This window comes from Ambystoma mexicanum, chromosome 13 (assembly GCF_040938575.1).
Source record: "Ambystoma mexicanum isolate Mex_15411 chromosome 13, UKY_AmexF1_1, whole genome shotgun sequence".
In the NCBI taxonomy this organism is placed as follows: Eukaryota; Metazoa; Chordata; class Amphibia; order Caudata; family Ambystomatidae; genus Ambystoma; species Ambystoma mexicanum.
The window spans coordinates 40,142,464-40,156,989 of record NC_090938.1 but is presented as its reverse complement, the minus strand read 5'-3'; the positions used below and the strand labels follow the sequence as shown (position 1 = coordinate 40,156,989).

Sequence of the window (14,526 nt, the reverse complement as noted above, 5' to 3'; positions counted from 1 at the left end):
CGCCTAGACAACCCCTTAAGGTGGGCCTTAACCAATGGGTTGGCGCCGAAAACACATGCTCAGGGGAATTCTTGTAAGCCGCAATGGCTGCCAAATAGGTGCAGCAAGTATCCACCTGAACTCCAGAGCGAGCCAGGTGTGCTGAAAAGGCAAGTACGTCATCCAGTGGACAAGAGACAGTGTCCAGACCCTTGTTGCGAGCCCAGTGGCAGGACCTAGTCCATTTGCTCTTATACTGGGACCGAGTCTAAGGCCTCCTAGCCTGCTGAATGATGACCCAGTTGTCATCTGAAAATTGAGCATGCTGAAGCTTCAGCTGATCAGGAACCAGGCCGCCAGGGCCAACTTGGCGGGGTCTGGATGTTCCGCTGCCCCGCCCTGCTGCACCAGGAAGCACCTGCTGGGGATTGGAAGATGGAAAGGACCCTGGGAGCACAACTGCAGCAGATCCGAAAATCAGGGTCTCGAAGGCCAGTGGGGGTCAACCAGGATGAGGCTGCCACCCACGGAGGCCCGGAACTTGCAGTGTCTGTTGGGGCAGAGGGGTGGGTGGGAAGGCAAAACACCTGTGGCCCTGCCAACAGATCTGGAAGGCATCTCCCAGTGACCTTGAACCTGACCTGCCCATGAAGGAAAATGCGGGTACATGGCATTCAGAGGGGTTGCAAACAAATCCAGGTATGTGAACCCCCAATGCTGGAACAGGGGCAACAACGGGTTGTTGTGCAACTCCCACTCATAGGTGTTGAACCCCAAGCGACTCAACTGATCCGCTTCAGCCTTGCTGTCCCCCGGGAGGTGGACACCCGAGATCCAAATCCCCTCTGTCAGGGCCCATTCCCAGATCAAAACCGCCTCCATGCAGAGTAGGGGCTAACAGGTGCCACCCTGCTTGTTCACGTAAAACATTGTAGTAGAGTTGTCCGTCATTTCCAGGACCGACTTGTACCTGATGTAGGGGCAAAAATTCCTTTAGGGCCAGGTCCCCTGCCCTGAGCCCGAGCAGATTGATATGCAGGAGGGCTTCCACCCTGGACCATACTCCATGCATCACATAGCCCTCCAGAGTAGTGCCCCCCGCCCAAGAGAGAGGAGCTGTCGTCACCATCAGGGCAGGCTCTGGTCAGGTTAAGGGGGCTCCCACTGAGACATTGTCCTCCATCAGCCACCAGCGAGGATCGGGCATCAGGAGCGGTGGTATTCAGATCCTGTACGACTGAGACCCAGTCTCCTGATGCCAATTGGCCACCAGGTGGCGCTGGAGGCGCCTCCTCCGGAGGCTGGCGTACTGTGCATTGAGCACGCAGGAGACCATCATGCCCAGAATGTGCTGGAACCACAATGCTGAGGTGGTCGAGTTGGCCAGAAAGTGTCCCACCGCCCTGCGGAGAGACATAAGCCTCTCGGGCGTCGGGAACACTTACTGAAGAGTAGGGTTCTAACGCACCCCTATGAAGACCAGTTCTTGAGATGGGCATAACTGCGATTTACTCTGATTGTGGGAAAACCCTAGTTGATGCAGAGTATCTGCCAATTTCTGGCAAGAGTGCACCACCCCTTCGCGTGACTCCGCCCTCACCAACCAGTCGTCCAGATAAGGGTATAGTTGGTGACCCTCCAAGCAGAGAAGGCCCGCCACTGTGTTCATCAACTTCATGGAGACACGAGGAGCTGAGTTCAGTCCGAAGGGCAGCACTTTGTACTGGAAATGGTACGATATAATTGTGAACCGCAGAAACATCCGATGAGGCCGATTTATGGGTACATGTAGGTACGCATCCTTGAGGTCCAGAAAACAAATCCAGTCTCCTCGGCTATGTGCGCAAGAGTAATCTATCTTAAAGCGTTCCAGCAGTAAAGACAGATATAGAAATGACAGGTCCAGGACTACCCTCAGGTCAGCCTGGTTGTTCTTGGGTACCGCAAAAAGAAGACCCGGTCTACAAAAGGAACCCGTTCTACCACCTGCATCCCCAAGTGCGCAATGACCTCCTGTAAAAGGGTCCCGGGGACCTGATCTGACAAAGAGGAGGAGAGGATGGTAGAGACAAAGGCAGATTGAAGCCTGTGGAAACTATGGATAGGATCCACGGGTTGCTGGAAAGACACTTCCAGCTGTCCTGGAACAGAGCCAAACGGCACCCCACAGGGGAGCTGTGTTACCCAACCTTGACGTCACTGCTTCTTGGCGTCAGAGGCGGGAGCAGAGGAGGGAGACCGGGAAAAAACATGCAACATCCTCTGCTGCTTCCTTCTGTTGTTGCTGGGTGACCAGTCAAGCCTCTGTGTACCACGGTCTCTGAACCCCCTGAAGCCAGAAAAAGCACAGGGGTTTGAACTTGGTACTACTGTGGGATTGAGGGACAGATTTCTGGCCTGGTTTCATCAGGATGGCCAAGGACTTGACCGTTTGAGTGGAGGTTTCTTCTTCGTTAATTCGTCATCAGTGGACCAATGAAAAAGGTCTACACCCTCAAAGGGCAGATCCAGGATGTACTCCTGCACATCAGACGAAAACTTCATGGTGTGCATCCACGCCATCCTCATCTTGATCCCGAGGCACAGCACGCTGCTGGCTGTATCGATGTGGTGACTGAAGATTCCATGAGGTCCCGTGCAATGGCCCATGCATCCGCCAGACTGGCCTTTAAGGAGGCTTGCTTGTCCGAAGGGAGGTCGGGCAGAAATTCCCCAAGCTCCAGCCACAGCTTCTGCTTAGCCGCAGCAAGAGGGCATCCTCATCAGCGTTGGCCTGCAGCAGATGTAGCCCTGAGATGGAGTAACAGAGCTATCCCAAAGACGTTGGAGAGGCAACTGGAGGCAGCTCCTATGGAGGAAGGCAACAAAGACGATGGTTTAGAATACGATGAGGCTGCAGCCACCACAGACAAAGGGCTGTGGGTGGGATGCCAGGAGGATTGGCTCCCTGTCCGTCAACCTAATCCTGCTATCCAACTTCTTGTACATCTGGGCGTTGGTGCTAGGCTTCTCCCAGACCTTCAGCGCCACCTGCATGACATCTTTCTGTAGGGTAATGCCAGATCGGATCATTTGCCCAGGACCTCTGCTAGTACTCTCGACTCCTAGGGGTCTTGCTTGGGAAGAGGGACACCCAAGAACTCCGCCAGGCCCTGAAAGCGGTCATGAAAGGCCTTGACGGATGCTGAGGTTTCATCGTCCTGGGCGTCATAGTCATCCTCGTTCCCTCCCCTTTTTTACAGACTTAGGGGAATCCTGGCCCTGGGACACAGGTGCCTGCAGAGTCCCCCCCCACAATGTCCTGAGCCGCAGACAAGTCCAACGGCTGTTGAGGGGGAGGCGTTGGTGGTACGGGAGGTGGTGGGGTGGGGGGGGAATCAGAGCAACTGGTGGGGCCTGAACTGGAGGAGGGCAGGCACCAGGACTGGGAGCGCAGGAGGAATGAGAGGAGTACCCAGGAAATGGTGCCGGGGCAGCGCCACCTGGGGGATGAGCTCCCTCACAATGTCCTTCAGGAGCCCCTTCATCTGAGGGGAACGCATGAGGAGGAGGAAGCGTTCAAAGAAGCAGTCCTCACCAGCCGCCGCATCCCTAAGGGCCCTGCCCTCCGAGGAACTGGGCCTCCGCTGCTGGTCAAAGCGCTGAAGTGCGTGGTGCATGTAGCAGTACGGCTGTGATGGGTAGATGTACCCCTGAGGACACCAAAACCCTGCTCCTTAGGATCCGCTGCTGCTTCCAGAGGGAAGGGGGCTGGAATCATCCTGAAAAACCCACTTGATGGGCGAAAGCACTTGCAGGCCCTGAGCGGATACAAGATGGGCACCTGCCTGGCAGGCTCTGACACGTGCTGCTCCGCCATTTTGAAACCCTGCGCTACGCCCTGGGAGGGAGCATGTGAAGGCCCTGAACCAAGAGAGGCTTCAGACATGAGAGGATACAGCTGGGGTCTTGCACACGAAGCAGAGGCGTCGACCTCAGAGATACCTCTGCAAGGCACTGAGCCCTCAGCCGGACAGCTGGTAGGCATAACGCCCTGGATGCCGGCCTCGATGCGAGCTCCGGTAGGCTGAGAGCCCTCAGCACTTGTGCTGGTAGCCGTGCTGGATCTACCCTGGGAACGTTTCTTGGAGGTGGCACTCAATGATCCCTTACCCCCCGAGATAGAAGAAGAGGACAAACCTGATCGTCCTTCGGGGGACAGCCAGGTAGGGCCACTGAGCCCCTCAGTTTGGGAGCCGGTAGCCTGGAAGGCCTCAGGTCTGTTCCCGGACCGCACAGAAGAGCCCCTTGGCTTGAGAGCCGGTAGCCTTACAGGCACTGTGCTGAACAGAGGGCCTACCTTGGGCCTCATCATGAGTTGGCCCTTAAATGCAGCGGTAACTCTATTACCGCCACATTTAAGGGTTGGCCCAATCATGAGTCAGGCAGTAAGTGGGAGTTTTACCTCCAGCTTTTTTCTGGAGGTAAAAATATCCCCTTACCGCCTGTTTTCTGTGCTATTACCGTTGGTTCAGTTACCGCCAGCGGTAATAGTGCCCCCCAATCCCATTGGGTCCAAAGGATCCAATGCGGAATGGGAACTCACTGTTGTACCGCTACCGAGTAGTGGTAACGCTATTTGCACTGGCGGCATCCCAGCAGTATTACTGCCGGGATACCGCCAGACTCCTGATGAGGCCCCTTGTCAAGAGGTCCCGGAGACAAAGTCCCTAAGGTTGGGTGGAGGAAAACAGTGGAAGATCTCCCTCCACCATGACAAACAATTCTTCAATGCCCTGTGAGCGAGAGTGCTGGAGGCTGCACATGAGTCGCAGCGGTGATCGGGCCCCAAACACTCAAGACAGAGTGCATGGTGGTCAGAGCCCAGGAACGAGCGGTTGCAAGAGGCACATCTCATGAATCCTACTGCAGCCGACATGCGCCGGGGAGGTGAGGCACCGCAGGGAAGTGAAATAAGAATTGTAAAAAGCAAGCAGAAAGCTAAAAAGGTCTCTGCACTGGCTGCCAGGTCCGACACCGTCCGGGTGGAAAAAGGGACTGAGTTGAGGGGCCGGTGGGTGGGGCCATGGCAGGGCGTACCCACACGCCTGAGGCTGCGCCCCCGCCTGCTACACTAAATTTAATGGGCATTCCCATTTTTCGCTGCCAAAGGTTTCAGTGCCGTACCCATGTTGGGGGACGCCCACAAGGATGGAGGAAAGGGGACGGGCGTATGAGTATGGCACGCATTAACAAGGAAACAGTCAGTATCAAAAATAAATACAGCAGCAGCTGTGCCATTGAAAACATGGAAATGTAGTATTCAGAAGACCCAGTGCTTGCCTAAGTGTTTGCAGACCCTACCACAAGGTGGCAGAAGTTCCCACAAGGCGGGAGTTGGGTCTAAAGGCTTGGCCCCAGAAGAGGCTCTAGAGCAGAGCGATTGAAGGATGTGCAGGCAGGTGGCAGGCTCTTTAAACACGGAGGACAGGGACGGCTTTTAATAGAAAATATAGACAGTTCTGACATTTGGACGAGGGGGTCGGCTCACCAACAATAAAAAAGTTACTCACCATAGTGCCTACCTTACTCCTAGTCCATAGTCCCCTTTCCTCCATACTTGTGGGACATTCCGTCCTTCAGGACGGGACCAGAGCACTTTTGTAAAGAGCATCAAAAATTAGAATTTTTGTCTTTTTATTTTTACGCAGGGTACAGCACGCGGCCGTAACTCCGCCCTCCTTAGCTCCGCCCCGCGCATCGCCCTTCGGTCCTTTTATATAGCCAGGTCTGAGACCAATTAAGCAATAATAGAGGATACTTTTTAGAGGGGACGGCGGGCGTATGAAGGAAAGGCGACTATGGACTAGGAGTAAGGTAGTCAATATGGTGAGTAACTTTGTTATACTCCTACGCCCCGTCCCCTTTCCTCCATACTTGTGGGAGATTCCCAAGCACGCACCACAGTTAGCTCGGTGGATGAAAAAAGAAACTCTACTGGAACAAGTTCTTACGAACAGCCTGGCCAAACTGGGCATCAGCTACTTTGTTAATGCATGCATGCATGCACACCTTTTTCGAGATTATTTTCACTTAAAGTCCCTAGGTCCATTAAATTCAAACTCTGGGTGCAGGGGAGGACTACAGACCCTGACACAAGATCTACACAATATACAATAAATACAAAGTATCTATAATATAAGACACTCTCGTCCCCTGCACTCATTTATAACTGTACATACAGTCAACAATATTACTAAACAGTTATTGCTTTTTAATTAGTGTAATGAATCAAAATCAAAATACACATTTTCACATATAAATATGCTTCAATGTATTCAGTGACAATTAAACAAATACTCCTCATCTGGAGGAACTTTGCAAATTTAAACCAAAAAATACAAAGAATATTCTACAGAAAATTTGATTCAAACAAGACAAATTCTCCTTAATGTGGAGTCTTTGTTCCTCTGGCTCAACGAGTTTTGGGGGGGTGGACCCCTTCTTCAGGAGCAAAACAATTTCTGAAACAACATATATAAAGAGGGATTCATATCAGACCCATACTTTCATGGATTATACAGTTTAGGTCACAGACATAGTGTTAGTAAACCATGACAGGGGTGCCTTCACCCTATAGCTGTCTCTACTGCCAGCATTCATAGTGACTACCATCTTGTTCTTAAAGTACCAGTGCCCTTCCAGTATGCTATCAAGTTACCCCGAGATTAGCGATCCCACCTTGTGATCGAGTATTCAGCTACTATCAAAGCCCTATAGTGGTGTTCCTCTATGTTCCAAAAGGCAACACCTCTCACCCTGTCATCAAGATATTGTCAAATTGCACATACCTTTGACCTGGTATGCAAGAACCAGTGTCAAGTAAACCTAAGTCACAGGGGAAGTGAAACAAGATTTAGTAAAAACCGTTCTACGACCATTCACTTTGAAGACTGTGTCGAAGTAACAGTGCCCATTCCCTACCTGTGGTCACAGGCAGATATCTAGGCAATGATGGGCTGGTAGGTTGTAGTTCAATGTATATCAATAATCCTCCAAGATCCTCTACGAGTACATTCCCTGTACTTCACATTCCAGCTGTCCTGTAATAACGGGCAATATTCAGTAACTCGTACGTGAGACACTATGTAAGTCCTTCCCATTTCTAGTTAATGTCCAGATCCTATAACTACTAAACTCATGGTTGCCTGATATTGGGGTGATCTCTATTCAAGTACAGTCATCTACTGTTGTATTGTCTTGGCGTACGGAGCTTCGCAATCTCTCCTTCTCCCAGCGCGTCACATGATGGTACACGTGACTGTGCTAAAGTAGGAAGTGATGCGTCCGTTTCAGCGTATCAAAACACTAGTGCAGGCTTCTTACTACTGAAGTCCGCCGTGAGGTCTGAGACCAATTAAGCAATAATAGAGGATACTTTTTAGAGGCGACAGCCGGCGTAGGGTGGAAAGGGATCTATGGACTAGGAGTAAGTTAGTCAGTACGGTGAGCACACACCACAGTTAGTTCGGGTGGATGGAGAAAAAAAAACCTACTGGAACAAGTTCTTAAGAACAGCCTGGCCAAACTGGGCATGAGCCCTGGAGATCAGGTCCAAGCAATAATGCTTACAAAAAGCTAATGGCGAAACCACATAGCCGCCTTTGCAATGGTTTCCCAAGGACCATACTTTTGGAAAGCAATAGCAGCCGCTTTGCCTCTTACAAGATGGCCATGAATGCCCTTCGGGGGTTGAAGGCCCTGAATGGTATAGTCTTCTGAAATGCAGGCGGCAATCCATCGTAGATAGTTGCCTTGGAAGCCGGTTTCCCTTTCAGGTCCCAGAATGTGACAGAGTTGTGAGGAGCCCCTGAGTTCACGCGTTCTGTCGAGATAAAACTTCAGGGCTCGCCTGACATCCAAGTTGTGTAAGACTCTCTTGGAATCAGATGCCGGTTTAGGAAAAAACACAGGTAAGGAGATCGATTGGTTCAAATGAATCGGTAACCACCTTAGGCCGTAAAGAAGGATGAGTGCGGAGCACAACCGTATCCTTATGGAAAGTGAGGAACAGATGTTCCACTCAAAGAGCTTGGAGCTCGCTTACATGCCTCGCCAATGGCACTGCGATCAGAAAAGCGACCCTCCAAGAAAGGTATTTGAGCTTGTTAGTGGTCATATGTTCAAATGGTTTATGACATAACGCGGTGAGGACCACATTCAAATCCCATTTGGGATGAGGAGTGCGCACTGGTGGAAAAAGAAACAAAATGCCTTTTAATGACCGGATTCGTCAAGGAAAAGGAACAGCTGTCAGTGGACAGGTAGGCCACAATGGCAGTTAAGTATGTCCTGCAAGACAAGAATGCCCGAAGCTGCGTGGTGAGACACGAATGATAGAACAGTGTGAACAGTAGCATGCCTGGGATCAAGCTGTTTAGCTAAGCACAAGTGGCAAAAAGGGAGCCATTTGCTCCTATATTGAGCCCTTGTAGAAGGTTTTCTGGCCGGTTGAATAATGCGCATGTTGTCCTCGGACCAATTAAACTGTGCTAAAGGTCTGAATTCAGGCACCAGGATGCCAAGCTGAACGAATGTGGGGAGGGATGCCATATCTGGTGATCGCACTGGTGAAGCAGGTCAGGAATGAACGGCAATCTGATCGGAGGAAGAATCGACAGATGATGAAGTTCCGAAACCAGAATCTGGCTGGCCACCAAGGAGCTATGAGGAGGAGAGTGCAATTCAATGCATTCCTGAGCTTGCAGATTTTCCGATGAATCAGAGGCAGTAGAGGAAAGGCATAAGCCTTCATGTTGTCCCATGGAATCTTTAGAGCGTCTCCCAGAGAGGACGCCCCGAGGCCTTCTCTGGATGCATACAGAGGAAGTTTCCTGTTTTATAAACATTGCAAAGAGGTCCACTTCTGGAGTGCCCCATTGGTGAAAAATGTCGGAGAGACCATCTGCGTTCAACTCCCATTCGTAACTAGCGGCTGAGTGAGTCTGCAGTTATATTGATGTGACCCGGAATTTGTACAGCCAAGAGCCAGATGTTGTGCTGGATGGCCCATTCCCAAATCTGTATGGCTAGGTCCACAAGGAGAGGCGACTTGGTGCCACCCTGCTTGTTGATGTAAAACATCGCCACAGAATTGTCTGTGCGAATACGGTCTACCTTGTTCGTGATGGACAGTTGAAAGGCTTTGAGCGCCAGAAAAACAACCAGGAGTTCCAGATAATTGATATGAACCCGCCTGTCCAGAAGTGTCCGAAGGTTGTCGGTCGAAGACCACCATTGTAAATATGCTGTCATGCAGGACGGAACTGGGATTATCTTGGAATCTGGGTCCGAAGCCTGAGACCAAGTGCTCCGAAGAGCCAACTGAGTACGTCTCATCTTCAGACGTGCAAGAGGAAGGGCTAGCTCGCAAGAAGCCATGAGGCCCAGAAGTCTCTGGAACCACCAAGCCGTCATGTGCGAAGACTGGAGGAAGAGCTGACATGTGGCTGATAGGTCCGCAATTCTGTCTGTCGTTAGGAACACTTTGATACTGACCGTATTCCAACGGAAACCCAGGAAAATCAGGTCTTGAGAGACTGTCATGGAAGATTTCCGCAAGTTGACCGACATCATCTTCGTAAAGACACGTAGCGCTGAGCTGAGACCAAAGGGGAGCATGCAGAACTGGAAATGTTCCTGTCCCAGCGAGAACCGCAGATATTTCCGATGTGGCCTCCATATCAGGATGTGCATGTATGCGTCCTGAAGGTCCACCACACTGAGACAGTCGCTCTTCTGAAGATAGGACTTTATTTGGCAAGGCGTGATCCTCTTGAATGTCTCTTGGGGAAGAGAAAGATTGAACTGGGAAAGATCGAGGATAGTGCGCAGGCCAGCCTGGTTGGGTTTGGGCACTGAACAGACAGGAGTAGAAGCCCTCCCCTTCTAGACCACCGCTCTGAGGTCTACAAGTTTCTGTACCTCAGCTCTGAGGGAGGGTGACCCGATCTGCTGGAAGGGAGGATTGAAGGATGGGGTATGGGGGAGGGGCAAGTGAAAGCCTGCCCGAGCGATGGACAAAACCCACCAGTCTTCGGTGATGGTCTGCCACACCTCCAGATGAGATGAAATTCATCCTCCCACCGGAGTCTCGTGCGACCAACCAGATATATCATTTAGATCGGCAGGGAGACTAGCTGTCCCTGGAGAGGAGGCTGATGGGCGAGAGAAAAACCCATTACCTTGCCGTTGTTGCTTTCGACAGGGCCCGCCAACCAGAGCTTCAGTACGGTGCGCACAGCGATCCTGAAACTCCCTGAATCCAGAGAAAGATCGAGTCTGGGACCCTGACCTCTGTGTATAAGGGGCCTTAGCTGGAGCTTTCGCCAGGACCAATAAAGATTTGGCGGTTTGGGTACTCTCTTTTGTCATTGTGAGTTCCTCGTCTGTAAAATAATGAAACAATTCCTGGCCATCAAAGGAAGGTCCAGTACTTTGTCTTGCACTTCCTTTGAGAACTTTGTTGCGAGGGCCACCGTGGACCTCAACTTCGGGAGGTGTCAACCCCAAGCATAAGGCCTCGAGCCGAGGTATCTACATGGTGTGCCGGAGCTTCCAGTAGATCCTGTGCCAACACTCTGGCATCTGACAAACCGGCTTTAAAGTCGTCTAGCCTATCCACAGGAATACACTCCTGGAAATTGGCTAGCTCTTCCACAGCCTCAGATTAGCTGCCGCCAGGATGAGCTCAGTGTTATCTTAACGAAGTTGGAGCGCTGAATTGGCGAAGACTTTCTTTCCCAAAGCGTCCAGGAGCTTATCCTCTTTTGATAGGTTTTGGGCCACTGCCGTTGAAGATGCAGAGGCCGGCTTGGACTGAAGGATGGCCGCTGCCACCAACATTGAGGAAAGGAGGGGACAACTAGATAAGGCTATCTCTGCAGAGGTGTGAAGCTTGTATTGAGCGTCGATCCTCTTGTTGAGGTGCAGACCGGTATGGGGTTTATCCCAGACCTTACGGGCCTCAGCCAAGATGTCCTTGTCCTACAGGAGGAACAGGCCGTGCGCTCCAGAGGTGAACGGGTAAAGGCTTCAGAAAGCACCCCCTCCTAAGGAGTGGGGGCCTCAGGTACTGGAATATCAAGGAGGGCCAACATATCCAGGACCCGGTCATGCAATGCTCTCCGTTTGAGGTTCATCTAGCAAAGCAGGAACAGAAGCGTAGTCCGCCACGTGCACTGCCTCAGGTTTTAAAGTGTTACCCCGTTCTGCCGGTGTCTTTTCTATAGGGGACAACAGGGGCAGAAGAGGGAGTGGCGTACGAAGTCTGACAGGAAGCAGTGAAGGAGGTGGCACCACCGGGGCATGCGTAGGAACAGCCGGGGCAGACGGCAGAACAGGAGGTTCAGGGTACATTTCCCTGAAAAAACCTTTGAAATACGCCTTCCTAGGGTCAGAGTGCATGAGCATCTGAAACTTCCCAAAAAACGCATCCTCAGCCGAAGGTTTTGGTGCTGGAACAGGCAGAGGCCGCTCGTGAGAGGCATATCCCCATGTACACAAGGAGGATGGTTGCCAGGAGGGTCCACCACCGGCCGGATCCACATAAATCAGTGATGCGGAAGCATGAGGGAGCGAGACAGTATGAGGCAGCAGTGCCCGAGCATGCCAGTTGAAAGATGGGCGGGACAGGTTTTTGTTGTCCACATAGCGTGGAAAAGGCTGCTCAGCCCCAAAAGGAATGCTCCCAGCACCAGACGTCGTGAACGTTGGTGTAAGAGAGGTATCCAAAACGGCCACCGTGGACCATCGAGGATAGGCCGCCATTTTGTTGACACCTGAGGAGAACTGAGTCACATGTGGAGATGAGGCAATTGTCTCCTCAGGGTATTCAGGGGACTTAACACCTTAGCCTTGACACAAGGTGCTGGGAGGTCTCGGATGTTTACTGGACATCTTAGAAATTGCCCCAGAATTAGCCTCCAGTGAAGGAACCTCGGCAGAGCCGATACTGGAGGGGTTATGGTCCGTGACCGCCCTCTTTGCCCCCTCAACTGAACCGGTACCACCATGGCCATGAGCGTGGGATGGTTGAGGGACGTACCTCACCGACAAGACCTTCAAAGAGGATCTCTAGGTTCTTTCGGTGCTGACTTTAGCCCCAAGAGGAGGAACCTCAGGTTTTATCCCGGGACGTATAGCTCCCTCAAGAGGGGCCTTGAGCCGTGACTCGGTGTGAAAAGCTCCAGAATCTCAGACCTCAGGACGTTCCCCGGTATCAGTGTGGAAAGCTCCAGAAATGGAGACCTCAGGGCAAACTGCGGTATCCAGAGCCACAGAAGAACTGGGCTGAACCTTAGCACCCAAATGGTGAACCTCGGAATGGTGTTCGGTTTCGGCAGGTCTGCTGCAGGAACCCTCGGAGAACACTCCGGTGCGCCTATTAGGCCCTTCAGGCACCTCAGGGGAACCCCTGGTGACAGAGCTACATGAGCTTCTCCCAGACCTGGAAGGCCCCTGGAAGGAGTCCCCTGGCCGGGGCACCCTAAAAAGTAAGAACTTACTGGGCTTTTCTTCTTTTCATCGATGAAAAGCTGGAAATGAGGTGTAGGAATGCCCTGAAACACTTCCTCCCACAAAAGATGATGTTGGAGTGCCCGGGCAGAGAGGGAGTCGCAGTAGAAGCACGAATCCCAGCGATGCTCTGGGCTTAGACACTCCAAGCAAAGAGAGTGGGGATCCGCCCTCGCGAAGCGACATTCGCATGAAGAACAGGACACGACTCCCAGACGCTCGATGACCATGGAACCGGAGCAGGAAGGAAGGACAAAGGGAATAAAAATAAAAATATCCGATGATGCTAGTGCGTCCAGCCCCAACCATGCTGAGAAAAGGACTGAAGGATGACGGCGGGGCGGAGCTCAGGAGGGCGGGTTTACGGCCACGTGTGGTACCCCGCGTATAAATAAAAGAAGGATAAAGATTCTAATTTTTTATGCTTTTTACAAAAGTGCCCCGTAGGAGTGTATGTTTTTCTCAGGGGGGGGTCATCCTATACAAGTGTTGGCACTGTCCTAGTGAACCATTGTTGCGGCGGCCTTGCTCCTTCTGTGTTATTTGAGAATGTATTTCATAAAAGCCAGGTGTTTTTTAAAGCCGGACTCTGCCAATAGCTCAGTTTTTAAAAAGTGATTCTGAGGAACTTGGCCAACAACCACTGCTTTACTGTCTTTACTGGAGGGGCAGAGAACATCCAGCTGCCGTGGGAAGATCTGAAAAGGCTCCAGGAAAGAGATAGGATGGCATGTACACCTTCCCTCTCTGCTGGGAGAAAGGGTTTAGATGGGCAGGCAGCCAGGGCCTCTCTGCTGGCCGAGAGGGATAGGATGGGCAGGTACACTGGGCCTCTCTACTGGGAGAGGGGGATAGGATGGGCAGGTACACTGAGCCTCTCTGTTGGGAGAAAGGGATAGGATGGGCAGGTACCCTAAGCCTCTCTACTGGGAGGGAGGGTTTAGATGGGCAGGTACACCGGGCCTCTCTGCTGGGAGAGAGGGATAGGATGGGCAGGTACACCGGGCCTCTCTACTGGGAGGGAGGGTTTAGATGGGCAGGTACACCGGGCCTCTCTGCTGGGAGAGAGGGATAGGATGGGCAGGTACACTGGGCCTCTCTGCTGGGAGAGGGGGAAAGGATGGGCAGGTACACTGGGCTTCTCTACTGGGAGAGGGGGATAGGATGGCCAGGTACCCTAAGCCTCTCTGCTGGGAGAGGGGGATAGGATGGGCTGGTACACTGGGCCTCTCTACTGGGAGAGGGGGATAGGATAGCCAGGTAAAATAAGCCTCTCTGCTGGGAGAGAGGGATAGGATGGGCAGGTACACCGGGCCTCTCTACTGGGAGGGAGGGTTTAGATGGGCAGGTACACCGGGCCTCTCTGCTGGGAGAGAGGGATAGGATGGGCATGTACACTAAGCCTCTCTGCTGGGAGAGGGGGAAAGGATGGGCAGGTACACTGGGCTTCTCTACTGGGAGAGGGGGATAGGATGGCCAGGTACCCTAAGCCTCTCTGCTGGGAGAGGGGGATAGGATGGGCAGGTACACTGGGCCTCTCTACTGGGAGAGGGGGATAGGATGGGCAGGTACACTGAGCCTCTCTGTTGGGAGAGAGGGATAGGATGGGCAGGTACACCGGGCCTCTCTACTGGGAGGGAGGGTTTAGATGGGCAGGTACACCGGGCCTCTCTGCTGGGAGAGAGGGATAGGATGGGCATGTACACTAAGCCTCTCTGCTGGGAGAGGGGGAAAGGATGGGCAGGTACACTGGGCTTCTCTACTGGGAGAGGGGGATAGGATGGCCAGGTACCCTAAGCCTCTCTGCTGGGAGAGGGGGATAGGATGGGCTGGTACACTGGGCCTCTCTGCTGGGAGAGGGGTATGATGGGCAGGCACCCATGGCCTCTCTGCTGAGAGAGGAATAGAATGGGCAGGTGCCCAAGGTTCTCTTCTGGAGATATGGATAAGATGGGCAGGTACCCAGGGCCCCTCTGCTGCAAGCGAGGGAAA

General features: G+C 52.4%; 1 protein-coding gene across 14 annotated transcripts in view; it reads right to left on the bottom strand.

Moving 5' to 3' along the window:
* The window catches only part of NFASC (neurofascin), a 687,691-nt gene that overhangs the window by 353,593 nt on the left and 319,572 nt on the right, over positions 1-14,526 (bottom strand). The gene's annotated exons all lie outside the window — the stretch shown is intronic.